Genomic DNA, 16,877 nt, shown 5'->3' with positions numbered 1-16,877 from the left:
CAGTGACATCTAATATTTTATTATTTAATTCTTATTGACGCCGATGTGTACAGACAAAGATTATTACTAAGCTACAATACAGAGCTTTGGATTTATCATTGATGTTTCTAAACCTAGAACACACATCCTCTTGTTATTTAGTATGTAAAGACTACATTTTTATTTTAAAAAGGGGTCTCAACTTTCATCCATGCTTTCGTTGCGTTTTCACAATGACAAAAGTAAAATATTGTCCGTCCATAGTCCATAAAGAGTCTTTGTCAACACACACCACGTTATTTTAAGATTCTCAAGCTAATGAGTTTTACACTAGATTCGTCTAAATTAAAAGTTGTCGAATATTTACACGTCGCTCGCCACAGCTTGATGTCTCGTTATAAATTAAAACAGTTGTTTTATAATAGAAGAATGCAATAACTACGGAAACTCGATTTTTGTACACTATGCTTTAACATTCATTAACAGTGGTATAGCAAAATCTATTCGTTTCTAACTCAAGGAAGCCATTCAATTCATTTTCCAACCATCTCAATACAATAAATAAATAAAACAATAATAGATTGTGGTATAAGATTAAAATTTGTGCGCATTTAATTTTACTTCATATTCTATAAATTAACAAGCCATATTAGATGTTATTGCAAATGATAAAAGTTCACGAGCGACATCGAAGCTGGGCTATAAAAACACCCATTATTTTGTAGTCAGATTATTTTATGAACTATTCTATGGAAATATTAAAAATACAATGAAGACATCGATCTATCTGGCCTAAGATATCACCTTAACGCGAACGAATCGACCTACTTTATCCGACTATACATACTTGAGATGTTTACAAAAGCAGTTATTTTCATTTGTCATTATCATATCAAATAGTGAGTGTAACTTACAATTTATTTGCAACTAAATGGAAACTGAAATGAAACTGTGGACATTCTTAATACGGCTACAAAGCTGGCACTAGCACTAGCAAATCATGAGTAACAACAAGATTTGTTGGCAAATAAATAAATCATCTACATCTATATACAAAGGTGAGGTACAAGCGAAATAAAATAAAACATGCAAATTAAAATTGTATTTATTTTATTTATAAACTAGGTATTTTATACAACTTAACAAAATACATACATACAATAACTAAACAGCAACCAAAATTAAATCATTCATACTGGCATTGAATGTTTATGAGAACACAACACAACACATATTGCTACATTCATTCGTCGAGTCAGCTCGGCCCGGCCGGTGGTCACAAGTTCGATTGGCAAGAACCGCTTCAGTCAGTCATGTTCGCACTCTTATCGGCTCGGAACAAATGGAGCAACATGTACACCCACATACAGTTGTCAATGTATTCCAGTTTCTATCTAATACTGTTCAAGTCATGTTATCACTGAGTACTTTATTCCCTTTAAATGTATGTCTGAACGTGTAAATAATTTTATTTGTACTATCACAAAACATTTCGCATTTTATAACGGGATGGTAAGTCCAAACGAACAAGTTTTTATTAATCAAAAATATTTTTAAGCTTACAACAAGAATTAGGGCTACGCCGAACAATATTTTATGACAACTCAATCCTTAAGCCAATTTACGATAAAGAAGTATTTTTATATCTAGATACAGAAGAGGCCAAAATAAAGGAGTAAGTAAAAGTGGATAGTATTGTGATGTAAAGTAAATATAAAAAGCTCTAATCGATATTTACAAAAGTAATCAGACGGAGTGGTAACGGTAAGGTAAGAGTATAGCCTGGCGGAGACATAACGTGCTTCTCTAAGTATTGTAGCCATGTACCGACCTCGTAAGCGAGACACAAACCAAACAAATTTACTCTAGTGCTTTATTACTAAAATTTCCCATCGAGAGAACCAGTCGCCGTGTCGTGTCGCATGTACACCTGCCCTTACAGCGCGCAGCGCCGCGCGGACACTTGAGGTACTACGCTTCGTTACAGCTACATCTAGCGCAGTAAACTTCATAATTTAGAATAAAACATAAAAATAAATCCAAATATATTGCAAGAACTTATCACAAAAGTAATCGAAAACTCCTCCTAATACAATTATACTATTTACAATGCAAAACAGGGTAATTTACACACTTCGTTTGTTTCACTAAATAATTTGTCATTTTTAGATAAATATCTCCATAATGTAATATAAATTTATATATGATGGCCTAAATAATAATACTAACATTTGTAAAGTAACGTAGATAGCCGGGGGAAAGTAAAATACGATGTGAAGCCAAATACCTATTACGTCCAGGAACTATAAAATCATAGGCTTACTTATACCGACGAACCTTATCCCATATATCTACTAGTTAAACGTATTTGGGCAGCATGATGTCTATAAAACGAGCTATAAGTTACGCGGTGAGATATACAGTATCGTTTTATAAGCTATCCATAATGTTGTAGAAACGTAACAGCGGTGATTTGTACACTTGCGACATTTTCAAACGAAGCCTCCATCGATGTGCGTATTTACATCTTTTATAGTCTCGTACGATTGTGCATTACTCATTAATAAATTAATACTACGAAAATTGACAATAAAAGATATCAGTGAGCTACGCAAACTTTTTAATTTTAGTAACTTCATTTAAAAACATCACAAGGAATGTTCTGGCGACGTGGTATCGTGGCTTCTACACTGAACACATAGGAGTCCGTATCCCGGCATTGTCGGCTGTCTCACTCGCGCGCGCCGCCGCTCGTGTAACTGCGTCCCCCTCGCACAGGAACCCATTACAATATGCAGCAAGACGCTGAACAACAACTGCTTGAACCGCCTTTACTTTTTTGCCGTTGATCTGAAATCAAGAAATAACATTTATATTAATAAAACCCGTTCAATTTATTCCGATGCACTTGTAAAAGATAAAATACCAAAATGAACAGTACTAGAGTAAAAATTTCGGAAACTCGGATCTATGGAGTTAGCCTAACGGCCAGACTATTTGGTAAGACTGGAAGACTTCGAGCCTTCAGCCAAGCAAGGGACTGCGTTGGCAATGTTGACTGGGGACACCCCGTACAGCCTCGACTTGAGTTGCTAACAATATTTTAAAATGAGCAGCAAAAGGGGATAGGTCTAAATTTCTTTACTAATTTAGTCAGCTCGTACAAATTCGATCTAGAGACGGAGATACAAGATAATATACAAAGCAAGCGAAATTGGTACTAAATAATTACAAAGTTCTTCTAACTAAACCAAATGATTAGTTAGTACAGTAAGTAGTATAAGGTATAGATTAGAACAGAGACTTACAAGGTGAAAGGAGGAGGGAAGAGGGGGATAGGATATCGTTAGGTCCACCGTACTTCTGTAAAGCAAGTCTTCATTAGTTGATTCTGTTTTCGACTATTACAGAGACAGAAAATAGCCCTGCAACTATTTACTGCACTAAGGTGGAAAGCAGTGCTCTACGATAGCTATGACTACAGAATATATGATGGTGTCGCTATAAATAAAGGGTAATATATTCAAAGAGATTAAAATTAATTGGTTATCTGATCTATAATTGTTTTATAGATCAAAGCTAGAACATCTTGACATTATTCCTTCATATCCATCACTGTTTAGTTTCCAAACGTCACGCATAGATGGCGTGATTTGCAGCAAATTCGTCTCCACATGCCGTATAGTTTGCCTAATCCTGCGTATAGATGGCGTGAGTTGGTCTGAAGTTAGAGTGTTTGGTCGTACCGTGTGAGTTGGGCTCGGGCAAGTGCTCGCGCGGCACCAGGTGCATGACGGTGGTGCGGCCGAGCGGCAGCCCGAGCGCGCCCAGCGTCACCGAGCTGTGCAGGAACCGGCCCTGGTAGATCAGCCGCAGGATCTCCGCGCGGGACACGCATTCGGTCGCCCAGTCCGCTGGAATACACAACGATGTACACTTAGTTACAACACAAGTAAACGAATCGAGTGTCATTGGAGGGATAGCGTCGTTATAATCTTATTAATGTCAGAGAAGTTCATGAAATCATTTTGGGAAACTATTCGGATATAATGAATATAATTAATTTAGGAAGGAGGCTGCTTTACGCTGAGACCAACTGAGCTCTGAATAAAATTATTATTTTCTTAAAATTCAGTTACATTTCGTGCGTAAATAAACAATCTACATAATAATGGATTAGCTCTTCTAAAAAGTTCAAGAAACTGTTCCGCGACTGCATGGTTTATTTCTTTCATATTTACTCACTAAAATCTTTATAGGGGAAAATTAGTTCTAGACTAATTCTCTGTGCGGAAGGTGTTTATACAAACATGGTATTAAATCCTTATCAAAATAAGTACGTCAATTGTTACTAACTACATGCATATTTTAAACAAAATTGATCTCTTAAATATAGTTTATAATTCAAAAAATATGATTTAAAACATGAAAAATTCATTAAATAAAACTTAAAAAGCACAAAACAAAACTTATCAACAAATGCCCCCAGAGAGATTTGAACTCTCGACCCCTGGTTTACAAGACCAGTGCTCTAACCCCTGAGCTATGGAGGCTGACAGTTGCACACCCGTAAATGTTGATACCTATTGACGGCGCGTAAGTTTACACACACTACAATGAATAAACAACACGAACACAATTATCTTGTAGACACACACGTCGTCTGAATAACATGTAGTTACGACATAACAGCAACTAGATGGCGCTGTAATAAACATTTCGTAAGTGTATTAGAAATTTGTTAGATTAATAAACAATAATGTTGCTTCATAAATTTAAATAATTAATTATCGATAATCCGGTGTGTTTTTAAGTTTCAAAGTTATATTCTTTGATGAGAAATCCTTACAGGTACGTTATAAATGTGTGGTCAATCGTGATTCAGGGCATTAATTTAGCGCCGCGTGTAAACCTAACGGTGGTAATGGCAGGCGGGGCTACACTGCCACTATCGCGTGATTTCTGACACTAATAGGTACCTTAGCTCGGGTGTAAGCGTAACTAAACCATGTAAGAAAAGTATGGCCGGATATTAATATACATATAGATTTCAAAAAATAAAGAAACATTTGCGAGTAATGTTCCACTTTTACGTAAAATTGGATACTTATTTTTTTTTTGGTCTACTGTTTAAAAAAGAATCAATACATAAAAAAGTTTAGAAAGAAAGAAATTATGTAAGCAACGAAATACAAAAATAACCATCATGTTTAATATGAAAGTACCAACTCTACCAACTACCAACGTTCACTAAACAACCCAGTACCGTCAATTTTGGTATATACGACAGCAGTGGTTGACCTAACAAGGAGTACGAGGCAAGTAAATCACCGGCCACCAGGAGGCGCCACTATCAACGCAGACGTATAGCCACAATAATTCGTGAACGAAACACGAACACATTGTGCTGTGTTCGGGCGACGATAAATATACTACCTAGTACTAGTGCCTAGTACCTATCACCAGTATTTACGTGCCAGATAAACTAAGACATTTTATTGAGACCTTACTTGGAATCTTTTCTAGTTTGTTGGTATTTATTTAATGTAACTTCATTTGAGTTGGTCATGCGATCGTTTTATCTATTTTGCAGTCGTTATTTTAAGTTTTAGTAAGGGTTAATTAAATTAAACGAAGTACGGCACTATGGAAAGGTATTTCTTTATTATTTAAGGAATTTCTTCATCTAATGCTTCTAAATATTGATGCTTGATGCTATTGTATTAAAGTACGTTTTGATAAAAAAAAATATTAGTCAAAATATTTGCAAAAATTGCTACCCACTTTATGTTCACGTATTCCCAGATGTATTCCCAGATTAAACACTTTAGAACAAAAACAATGGTACTTCCCAATAGAAAAAAAGAATGAATTCACCACTTAAACAATACAATTAAGATAATTTGTTAATTGCAGCAATTACATGGCACGGCAGACATGTTGTCATCTATCCGGGCGCGGTAACTGACCTCACTTAACGATGGCGACGAACATTTTGCACTTCGTTATCTTTTTTATAACTGTAATGGCCATAATATGCTGTCTACGCACTAGCAGACACCATGTGCTGTTGCCGTGCATAATATAAAGAACGATCGCGATAGTGTAAAAAAAAGATCGAAGCGGTTGTAACATGATTTCGCAAAATATTCGAAATTATTGGGCACGTCAATTAATACCAAAAATTTATATGCATAGAAAAAATAAATAGAACTGTGAACATACACAAACAATTTTTTTATTCAAATTGAACTTTAATATTGCTTCACCTAATACAGACTTTAAATAAACCTAATTTCACACAGAATTCTTAGCTCTCCACACTCTCGTATGGTAAGCTATTCAAAAATACTATAAGAAGAGGCCTTTGCCCATTCTGCAGTGGGACAGAATTTAGCATAGTGCGGCGCGCACCGAGTTACTTACGCAAACGCATGTAACGAAACCATAGCGCGATCTAATTCGACGCCAACGCCATCTAGTTACAAAACTGGAAGCTTTAGAAATGCTGATGTAATTTATTTTAAAAAAAATATTTATTTTTATATATTAAGATTGGCAATTAATAGAATGAAAAACGAAAAATTTTTTCACACTGAAACTAGGCTACAAAATAAAGTATTAGCTGCCAAACATACGACTGAAATACAGCGTAGCTGGAGCCGTTTCACTGAATATAATCTACGATATAGCGGATCAAGCTAAAGTGGCTGTTGCGTACATAGTGTGTTGGTAGGTAATATAATGGTTCGTAAAAAAAGGTTTCTTTAATTTTTATATTTCAATGTTTAAAATTTATTTTTATTTCCGTAATTTTAAACGTTTACCTAAAGAACTCTACTTATTAATGTTTTTACTTATTTTGTTTGATTTGATTGCTTTTCAATAGTTTATTTCCTTATACAAAGAATAATAATAATATCTTCTCTCACACGTGTGAAGTACAATTTCCTGAAAACGATACTCAAGAAATTAAGTATACTCTAATCATACAAAATAGCCAACAAATGTACAGCTTGAAAACCTAAAAAGAAAACGTGTTATTTCTGTTTGAAGTATTTCGTATTGGCGAGCGGGCGATATCCGATTTAATATTACAAAAGTAACACTCGACGCGTTTCCGTAACACACAAGTACGTACTTAAATATCTTTTATGAAACATGCGACAAAAGGAACCGACAAAAATATCATAAAATTACCATAAGTTCGAGACATTTACGTGCAGGAAGATATATGTATATGTTCTCTTGTTTGTAGGGTTAGTGACATGGGGTTTTGATAGTATGACAGAATTAAGTAGCTCATAAAACAATGCTTGAAGAAGGAGCTCGTGGCTAAGCTACAACTGCACAAGTTCATCAATCACAGGTTAAGCCACGGTCGATACGGTTGGTCCGAGGATGGGTGACCAGACCATCTATGACGTATTGTTAGTATGATAAAAACAATCTCGACATCTAACTATTCACTCATAGTTTGTATTACGAGTCCTTATAGTTTCGGATTTTGTGACAAGCCTTGCAATCTTTTTCTACGAGTTTATCTTTTACGTTGATATTTTATATAGATACTTAGACAAATCAGTGCATAAAATAAATAAACATTAATCACTTCCACATACAACTACGCTCGCATATTGCATGACGTACAAAATATTTTTCTTGTTTCTGTAAAACAGTGATTATTTTATTTACTCTCGACCTTCCTTTGAGGTCACAAATACTTTTAATGATTGGTATTAGTCCCGTACGCTTTGTTTACTATTACGAATGTTTATAATGAGCGGAATTCATTACTTATTGTTTAATACCGGTAACAAGGACAAATATATTTAGGACAAGAACACTTGCTTGCTTTAAAATATTTTAAGAAATATTTGGGTAAATATGCCTACTTTAAAGTTGTGGATTATTATTGAAATTCATCATTGGCCTAGCCTTTTCCCAACTATGTTGGGGTCGGCTACCAGTCCAACCGGTTTCAGCTAAGTACCAGTGTTTTACAAGGAGCGACTGCCTATCTGACCTCCTCAACCCAGTTACCTGGGCAACACGATACCCCTTGGTTAGACTGGCTGTCAGACTTTTTCAAGCTTCTGACTACCTGTAACGACTGTCAAAGATGTAGGAATAACAGCCGGGACCCACAATTTTACGTGCCTTCCGAAACACGGAGGAACTCGTTATGACAAAGATGGTCACCCATCTACAGACCAACCGCATCAAGCATAGCTTAACCTGTGATCGAATCACTTATGCGGTTATAGGTTAGCCACGAGCTCCTCGATTATTATTGAAATTGTTGTTTAAATTAATTGAACGGATTTTATCGCGGTTTAATTTTGGATTTTAGTTCCCGACGTTTTGACACCTTTGCAGGTATCACGGTTACGGGCAGAAGTAGAAGACAGTAGTTTTATTTCAATGTCTAACATTCGCGTAGAAACCACTTTTTTCTATACAACCTACATTAGCGTATTCAATAACTTAAAGAATATTATAAAAATAAATAGGCCATCAGTTAATAACTAACTATGACATTTGATAACTACTAGAAGTTATCTCGATGCTTTCTTGTCAGTCTGGACTATTTCAATGTTCCTATTACCACAGAAAACTGAACATTACTGAACCATTATAGAAGACTATAATAAACTGGTTGTTTGTATAGGTACAGTAAAAAAAAAAAAAAACGAACTTTGAACTGAATAAATCACTTGACGATCCTGAGGCTAGTTCAGTCCAGGTGTCCAAGAGGCTCAAGTGCTTAACTCTGTACATTCCTTATAGCCTGGTACTTTCTCTGTATGTTGCCAACTAAATTGCGGGACCCGAGAAGACGACCAATTAACAAAGACTTGATTGGATGGAGATCTACAGACGCGTGTGTAGGTACGTACTGCCTTTTGTCAAACTGTTAACTTGGATTTGCATTTCACATTAGAACTTGGAGATTATCTGATGAAAGGTACTAACTATGCATGCATATGACTATACATTTTGAATACCTACAGTCAGCAGAAAAGGAAAATTCACTGCTTAAATAATAAGTTCGCTTTTATGGGTAAGTTTCATAAGATTGAGATATAGTTAGTTAGTTAACTACGAATTTTTGTTTTTTTTTGTAGTTGATGAATTTGTCTGTTCTCTAGGTCTCTATCTCTACGACGAAGCGAGATACTACTCTACGACTTCTTTTACTTCAACTGCGAGTTTTAATTTACCAAATTGTGGTTCTGGTGGTTATGAAATTTTGTTGCTGGCAGTACAATACATGTTAGTAATTAATATGTATTTGAATGAGCTCAAAGTTCCTGCAGAAGGTTTGTTTGACAGACACTTAAACCGTCAGTAGCACTTAAGCCTTGTGAATACTCTTATTAGCTAAAGTGTTTATTGTTAGTGTTTGTTCGGCCAAAGAGGTCACACGCCTTTATAATCGGATAATTTACGGCCACGTCAATTTACGAAGAGAATTGCAGTGTTTCGAACATGGCTAGACTAAGATTTTTTTCCTGATATACAGGTCTTTACCTGTGCGTCAGGTGTCTACTAACGTTTTAACGTCCAGGCTACCGCCAAGTATAGCTGGACCGGCTCGGATTGGATTCAAAAGGCGGAGGACCGGGTATTGTGACGCAATTTGGGAGAGTTATGTCCAGAATGAATAGGCTGAATGATTGATTTATTGACACCGCCTCGTCTAAAAGAAATGTATGATCTGGGCCTTCAAAAAGTAAGACTATTGCAGATGTGACAGACAGACGGCACGCTATACTGCGTGGAACGACGTTTCTCTACCACAATTTCTAAATATGTATTGCGAAAGGAGGTGACTCGACACATCTTGTTTGTAGGACAGCAAACAATAGCTTTTCTAACATATTTACTCTGTTAATAACATAAACGTACATAGAAGTTTAACGACTTTACAAGACTAATAAAGATGACTGTTAACGTTATAACGCCTTTATCCAGTTAGACCTAGTTTACGCGTTAACCGCGTCATGCGCAAGTTGTCGACAATTGACGATTGCTTGCAGTTTGCGTACATATGTGACGGATAGCAGATACAGATTCTAACGAAACTTTCCAGAGGGCAGCACCGAGCCAGCGATGGAGAGGCGAGGTTCCGGCTACGTGGAGACAGTTTCTTTTACGTCTGTATGTATTTCATACATACCGATGAAAAAAGGCGCAAGCTGCGCATAACGTGCAGTACTTCGCGAACAGTAGGCCTTAGTTTAAAATTACGATAAAACCGTGTCAAAAGTTAGCCAAGGGATTGCATTTTTTTTTTTGCAATGACACAATTATCACGCGCTTTTCATTGCTAATACCACCTATAGATAACCTAGTTATTATTGGATTTACATTATTTGTGTTAAATAAATAAATGCGATCTTGTCGTCAAATATAAAATAACAGTTCTTAACTACATTTTTACATGAAAACAAAGTCTTAAGTGTACTATTGTTTTATTTACAAAGCAAATAATAAGACAGACATTTTTATGTTCTTCTATAACACTCGCTACTATTTACCATCGTGAACGATTTATAATGTTACTGTCATAAATATTAAATATTCAACGAATAGTTTTGAAATGAGGTCAAACGTATTTTCCTGTATATATTTTTTGTGTTTTTAAAGTTGATGGGAATGGGTATGGTTGGGAAACGAAGTTTTCCCTGAGCAAACGTTCGCTATTACAAAAACAAGCAGAAATAGCCCTTATCATAAGAGCAGCCTGAAATTCCGTGTATGTCTGTCAAATCGGCGATGTCAGTCGTCATTGTAATACTTGTATAAAGCCCGACTAAACTTATGAATGCTCTCATTATGTATTTTCGTCCTAGATTTCTAATACGTAGAAGTACGTTTCAATGCTTAAAGCCTCTGTCTTCTCAAGGAACTGTCCATTTCTACGAATTTAAGTCGAAGACTGTCTCGAAACTGAAGGATACCATAAAATTTAAAGCTGGCCCAACATATATATAGCATTATATAATCCTGTTTAAAGCCAAACACATTGGTCTCGCCTTATCACATCCCTCGCAACGCACGCACTGCAAACTGATTTCCATATCTGGTAACACCAGAGCCACCCTCCACACAATTTGTTTACGCATCCCACAAACGGTAACTAACCATGCTTAATAAATCACACTTCTAAATGACGTTACGTTTATTAGTTTAAAAAGTAATTTGACGGTATTGAAAGCGTGAGATTTACAACTGGTTCCAGATTGTGGATTGATGATAAATTGAATTTCCATATTTTAATAGTCTTTGGATCTGACTACAAAGGACTGGGTGCTTCATTTTAAGTAGTCGCGAATAATGATTGGGCTGATGAAGGCTCTGTAATTGGTAAGATTTGCTGATAAATTCCTATCTGCCATCGGTGGTAATTTCGTAGTTATTTAAAGTTGTTTGTTTACTTATTTATTAAACGTGACACTTACTTTAAAAGCACTGGCTTCCTTTCTGAAAACTCTAAAACCAGGTTTTATATGAACTACCTAAATGAAAAAAAGACTTGCTTATAACAAGTCCAGTCCAACTAAAATGATAATGATTATATTGCGTCACGAGGTAGGAGAGACTGATTAGCAACTTTTTATAATTCCACACGTGTGGTCAAAATTTTCTGTGTAAGTATCTCCGAAATATTACCTTCTAAGACGTCTATCGTATCTTTGTCCCTAGTTCATGTAATGAAATAACGTTAATTACCTTCAGGCCAGTTGTCGTAGACATGTATCGCGATGTCACCCGCCGAGTCCACAGGATTGAACACGAATTCCTTCGTCTTGCCGGACACCAAAATTAACCGAAGATTTATCTGTGGAAGAAGAAAAATACAATTAGTATCTACTCAAGCAAATGACAATTGGGAATACGATGATTATCAAATGACATGAAAGTATTAAGTTCGTGAACGTAGTGATGTGATACACTCTAGTTGACGAAAGTCCACGATGAAGTCGGCGAAATACTCATAGCGAGTAAGCATTTCCTTGTAAAATTTCGCAGTATTGTTGTTTTTGTTGAAATATCGAATTAGCAACGAATCGCACAAGCTAGTACAAATGCTAGTGAACTATCCTGTTAGTGATAGGGTACATTACTACGTACTAGAATATTTCAGTGAGCAGCTGATTGTTCTATTACAAGTTAATGCTCTAGTGTATTATCATCATTATCCCATCGCTACTATCAGGGAGTGAATGGAAAGGGACTGGACCATGGCATAACCACAAAAGCTAATTCGACGACCAATAGTGGATTAAACAACGCTGGATATGACGATGACCTTGTAAAATAAGTGACACAAAATATGCCAGTATCTAGCAGAGGAGCTTTTCATTCAAAAGACAAGAACTTCTAAATCTGACGTCTGGTAGTTAAAATCTCAGATTAATAGGAATTAATTGCGTTTTAACTTCGGAATGTACATTGCAATTCGAAGGCGTGGTAAACGGTCAAGTAAGTCTGCAGCTGCAGAAATAATCTGCATAAATTAAATACCAAAATAAACTCGATTATTTCAAGACCAGTATTTTTGAACGCACAAAGAGACGTTGGAATAAAAATGCAGTTTGTTGGTGGTATACGTTACATACATAATTCTGTTTCAGTGAAAAATGTATGGCCCAGTTATCCCGGTATACGGTTTGGCCTTGACCCGACGCTAAAGGTAGGTATTATTTTATCATCTTACGTTGTAAGGACGCCAAAACGTTATTTGGGTCAAGGATTAAATTATTGATTCTAGCCTACATTGCGCAACTATAGTTCTGATAGATCAGTATGCAATTGGATTGAATACTTTGGGTAGCGACTAATTAATTAAACTTCATCAAAGTCTTTATCGTGTCGTTACTAAAAACATAAGCTGCTGGCAGAATAATGACGTTGTGATTATCACTTAAAAAAAAACATCCTTGATTTCATTTGTTTGATACATTAACTCCAGAAGAAAATAATAAATATAATTTCCTTTAATACTAAAAAGAATTATATTCTTGACTCTATCTGATACTACTATACGCTTCATCATAAGAAAATAAAACAAGATTAGTGAGCTTTTTAAAAGCGATTGACGAATTAATTTAAATTAATTGATTAATGATCAGCTGATTCTGTTCAAAAAATGAAACCAGTTCGAAATGCCGCGAATTTCCATGACAAAGCGACAAAACAAGGTTTATTTAGTTTGAGCTCATCGTCGCCACATTAATATGTATGGAAATGCGCCGCGCGAATGTTGTGATGTTTCGTCTATGTTGACACCTTAATGCATGCTTAATCACGTAATCACTCGCTTCTTATTAATTTTATCTTTAGTTTTGATTTTGCAACTATGTAGCAAAGTAGTGTTATCTAAGTAGTTCGGTTTGCTGCCCCTAGATGGCATTAGTAGTATTTGTAAAACCAAACAAATTCATTTTAAACTCAATGTTTTGTAATGTTTAAGATTTACTGGAACCTTTTGCTCCTGTTATTTGGCACAAAATTAATGTTTCAATTTATAAATAAGAATACGAAGTATTTGTTATAAATAATATAAAAAAATATTTAAGTTATAAATATCAGCAAAAAACAAAACTGTAAAAAGTTGTATGCGACCCTGCCAGGATTCGAACCTGGAATCTTCTGATCCGTAGTCAGACGCGTTATCCATTGCGCCACAGGGCCGGTTGACAATAAGGATGAAAATACGTTACTGAAGACGTTGCTAATGCAAAGAACCAAAAGGAGGGCTATGAGATTTTGTGATCGATATCTAATTATATAATAGAGGTAAGAAGACTTAGTAGAAAAAGCTTATTAAAGCGTATTGGACAATAAAAAATGAAAATTTCTTATCAAAGGTACCTTTGACGTTCACCAATGAGGTCATATTTTACACCTACGCAATGGGCTAAAATAAAATTAATGGCTATGCGACCCTACTTTAGAAATTTTAGATGTTAATGCAGGGACTGAATAACCCGAAAATTACGGTATGTTTAAATAACGGTATGACGTCATACCGTAAAAAAATTGTTACCGCTATATTTGGATACCTAATTTTATTTCGGTACCTTAATTTTTGGGTACCAATATACAGTGGCGTAGCGTGCCATTTTGGCGCCTGGGGCGGGAGACCCACTTTGCCGCCCCCATTCTATAGGTGCTTAATTAAAATTAAATTGCACAGGCAATGAGATACTTTTTATTGAAGAAAAAATTGGATGAGCGGTTTTACAAGCGGATTCTACGAGCCTTATGAGCAGCGAAGTCAGAAATAACTTTGTCAAAATCAATATTAGCAGCCAATTCTTGTTCAATCGACAATATAGCCAAGTTTGATAATCTAGCGGAGCTCATAGTAGATCTGAGGTAATTTTTATTAGCTTCAACTTCGAAAAACTTCTCTCACAGCTTGCCACACTAATCGCCAAAGTCAAATATATACGAATCAAGATGACTATATTTGGAACCGAAATTCCGAGATTCAGTTTTTGAATGAACTGGAGGAGCTCCAGTGGTCCTTTACCACTTATATCTTCCTCTGATTCAGAACAGGCAATAAATTGCTGGAGACGCTTCCGCTCCATCTGAAACTCGTCCTTGTCGATGTCTTCTAATACATGGGAAAGATCACACTCGAACTTGCTGTCCAAAAGTTTTGCTGGCATCAAAAATCCGAACTTGTCCGATATTTCTTGAATTTGCTGGAATCGAGTCGTCATTTCTTGAATGATCTTGTCCAATGATGCGAACACCTCTCGACGGATTTCCTGCTCGTGAGACAAAGCTGCATCTGCAGAAGATTCATCGCCATGCATGCGTTTTTTCCTGCGAATTCTTCTCGTTTTGAGTTCGATTCCGAGTTTTTCGCAAAGAGTCTTAGCAAAGTCAATTGCTTCTTGCACTAAACGGTCTCTACTTTCCACTAAGAGGGTTTTCAAAGCGCAGAGTTTCTGAGCACACTTATCCACACTTAGTCCTCGTTGCTGCAGGTAAATCTGTGCGTCATCTACTTCAGGTAGCACTGCAGCCCAAAAGCCAAGAAAAGTTAGGAAGTTAAATGACTGCATGGCTGTCAGGAGAAGACTGGCTCCCGATCTTGTTTCGGAAGTTTGAGATGAATCTGTTAATTGTTCCAGTACCTCAAGAACTCCCTCAAACTTATTTTTAAGCATCTTGACAGCTACATGTCTAGCGCTCCAACGCGTTTCAGTGACTCGTTTCACTGCTTGACCTGTGACGGCAACCAAAGCGTTCCATCTAACAGTTGATGCAGAAAAGAAGGCAAATAGCTTCTCTAGAATTCCAAAAACGTCACCGAATTCACTGATTCAGAAGCAGTGTGTACCCCAGCCAAGTTTAGTGAGTGGTTTGTGCATGCAACGAATAGAGCTTTCGGATTTAGTGCTTTAATCCGGGCTTGAACTCCATTGTGGATCCCTGACATTGTGGCAGCATTGTCATAAGCCTGTCCTCTCAGATTCTGTATGTCCAGTCCGTCTGATGTTATCTTCGCGATTATATCGTTGCTGAGATCTTCTGCATTTTTTTCCTTTTGGTTGGAAGAAGTCAATGAAAGATTCTACCACAGCGACTTTTTCTCCTTCGATATGTACGTATCGCAGAACTTGGCTCATTTGGTCATTGTGGGAGATGTCTGGTGTACTGTCGAAGATTACGCAATAATATTTAGCTTTTTGAATACGACGGATGATGGTGGATCGAACTTGCTGTCCCAGTAAATTTATAAATTCATTCTGGGTTTCTGGAGACAGATATGAAACTGACACTCTTGCTCCCAGCTTTATCTTTGTCAGGTGTTCCATTAGAAGAGGATCGTATTCAGCTAGGAGGTGCACTAACTCTAGAAAGTTCCCGCGATTGCCACTATCATCTCCTCGAATGTCTTCTCGATGTCCTCTGAAGGCAGATTCTGTTTGGCTAAGAACTGGATAATATTCAGCAACCTGTACAATACATCCCTCCATTTCTTCTCCTCACTTTCGAAAACTTCTTGTTGTTTCTGATCGATGGTTGCTTTACAGTTCAGGCAACTTCCAACTCCTTCCATTTCAAGAAACTCTGTTCATGGCCCAGGTTATTTTTCATGGTCTCCGATTCTTGGATTTAGCTTCCACCATTTGTTGAATCCTTCTTCAGATGCGAAGTTCGAGCCGGAATTGCCAAACAGCTTGCAAGAAAAAACAATACAAAGACTGCTTCAGAGGCGAGTACAACCAGCCATGTTCGGAGAACCTTTTCGCCATTAGATAATGGTTTGTAGAACCACTCTTTGGTTAGTTTTCGGGTACCGCCTTTCGTTGAAGTCCTGAGCGAACAACATCGGCAAATTTGGAATCGATGTGCTGTACTGAGTCAGACCCGCGACGTACTAGAAGCGTTCTGACTTCGTCGGTCATAGGAGAAGGCCAGCAACCTACATCGTCGAGATTCACATCTTTGACTTCGGCAGGAGCAGAAGGCACGATTTCAATTATGTCTTCTTTGGCAACATTCACTTTTTCTGCAGGCTTATGACTAGATGCTTGAGGCACATCTGGTGAGTCGACTTCGTCTGACCCTGCTCTGTGGTGGGACCAGAACTACTTCCAACTGCGACGCCAGGCACGTCTTCTTCTTGTGCCTGTAAATAAGTTATGTATTCCCATGAATATTGGCTAGAAGCACGTTAGATTTCAAATAAGTATTTTAACTATCACAAACAAAAGTGGTTTTTGGTGACGGCGCGGCTAAATGAAAAATTATGTTACCTACCATAAATATCAAGTGATCAAAAAACAAAGAAAATATTCCTAGACATTTACAAACATTCCCAATACAAATTTCATCTTATTTTGTTTAGCGGCTTAGGCTAT

At 36.7% G+C, this 16,877-nt stretch overlaps 2 non-coding genes across 2 annotated transcripts; both read right to left on the bottom strand.

Annotated features, from left to right (window-relative positions):
- Nucleotides 1–4,459: 4,459 nt before the first annotated feature.
- On the bottom strand, nt 4,460–4,532 carry Trnat-ugu. The gene has a single exon. It is a non-coding gene; the product is annotated as a tRNA-Thr (tRNA).
- Nucleotides 4,533–13,610: 9,078 nt separating this feature from the next.
- Nucleotides 13,611–13,683, bottom strand: Trnar-acg. Its single transcript has one exon. It is a non-coding gene; the product is annotated as a tRNA-Arg (tRNA).
- Between the last annotated feature and the right edge of the window lie 3,194 nt (nt 13,684–16,877).

Source organism: Trichoplusia ni, chromosome 13 (genome assembly GCF_003590095.1).
Source record: "Trichoplusia ni isolate ovarian cell line Hi5 chromosome 13, tn1, whole genome shotgun sequence".
Classification (NCBI taxonomy): domain Eukaryota; kingdom Metazoa; phylum Arthropoda; class Insecta; order Lepidoptera; family Noctuidae; genus Trichoplusia; species Trichoplusia ni.
Note: the sequence above shows the minus strand (reverse complement) of the source record. Positions and strands in the feature narration are given on the sequence as shown.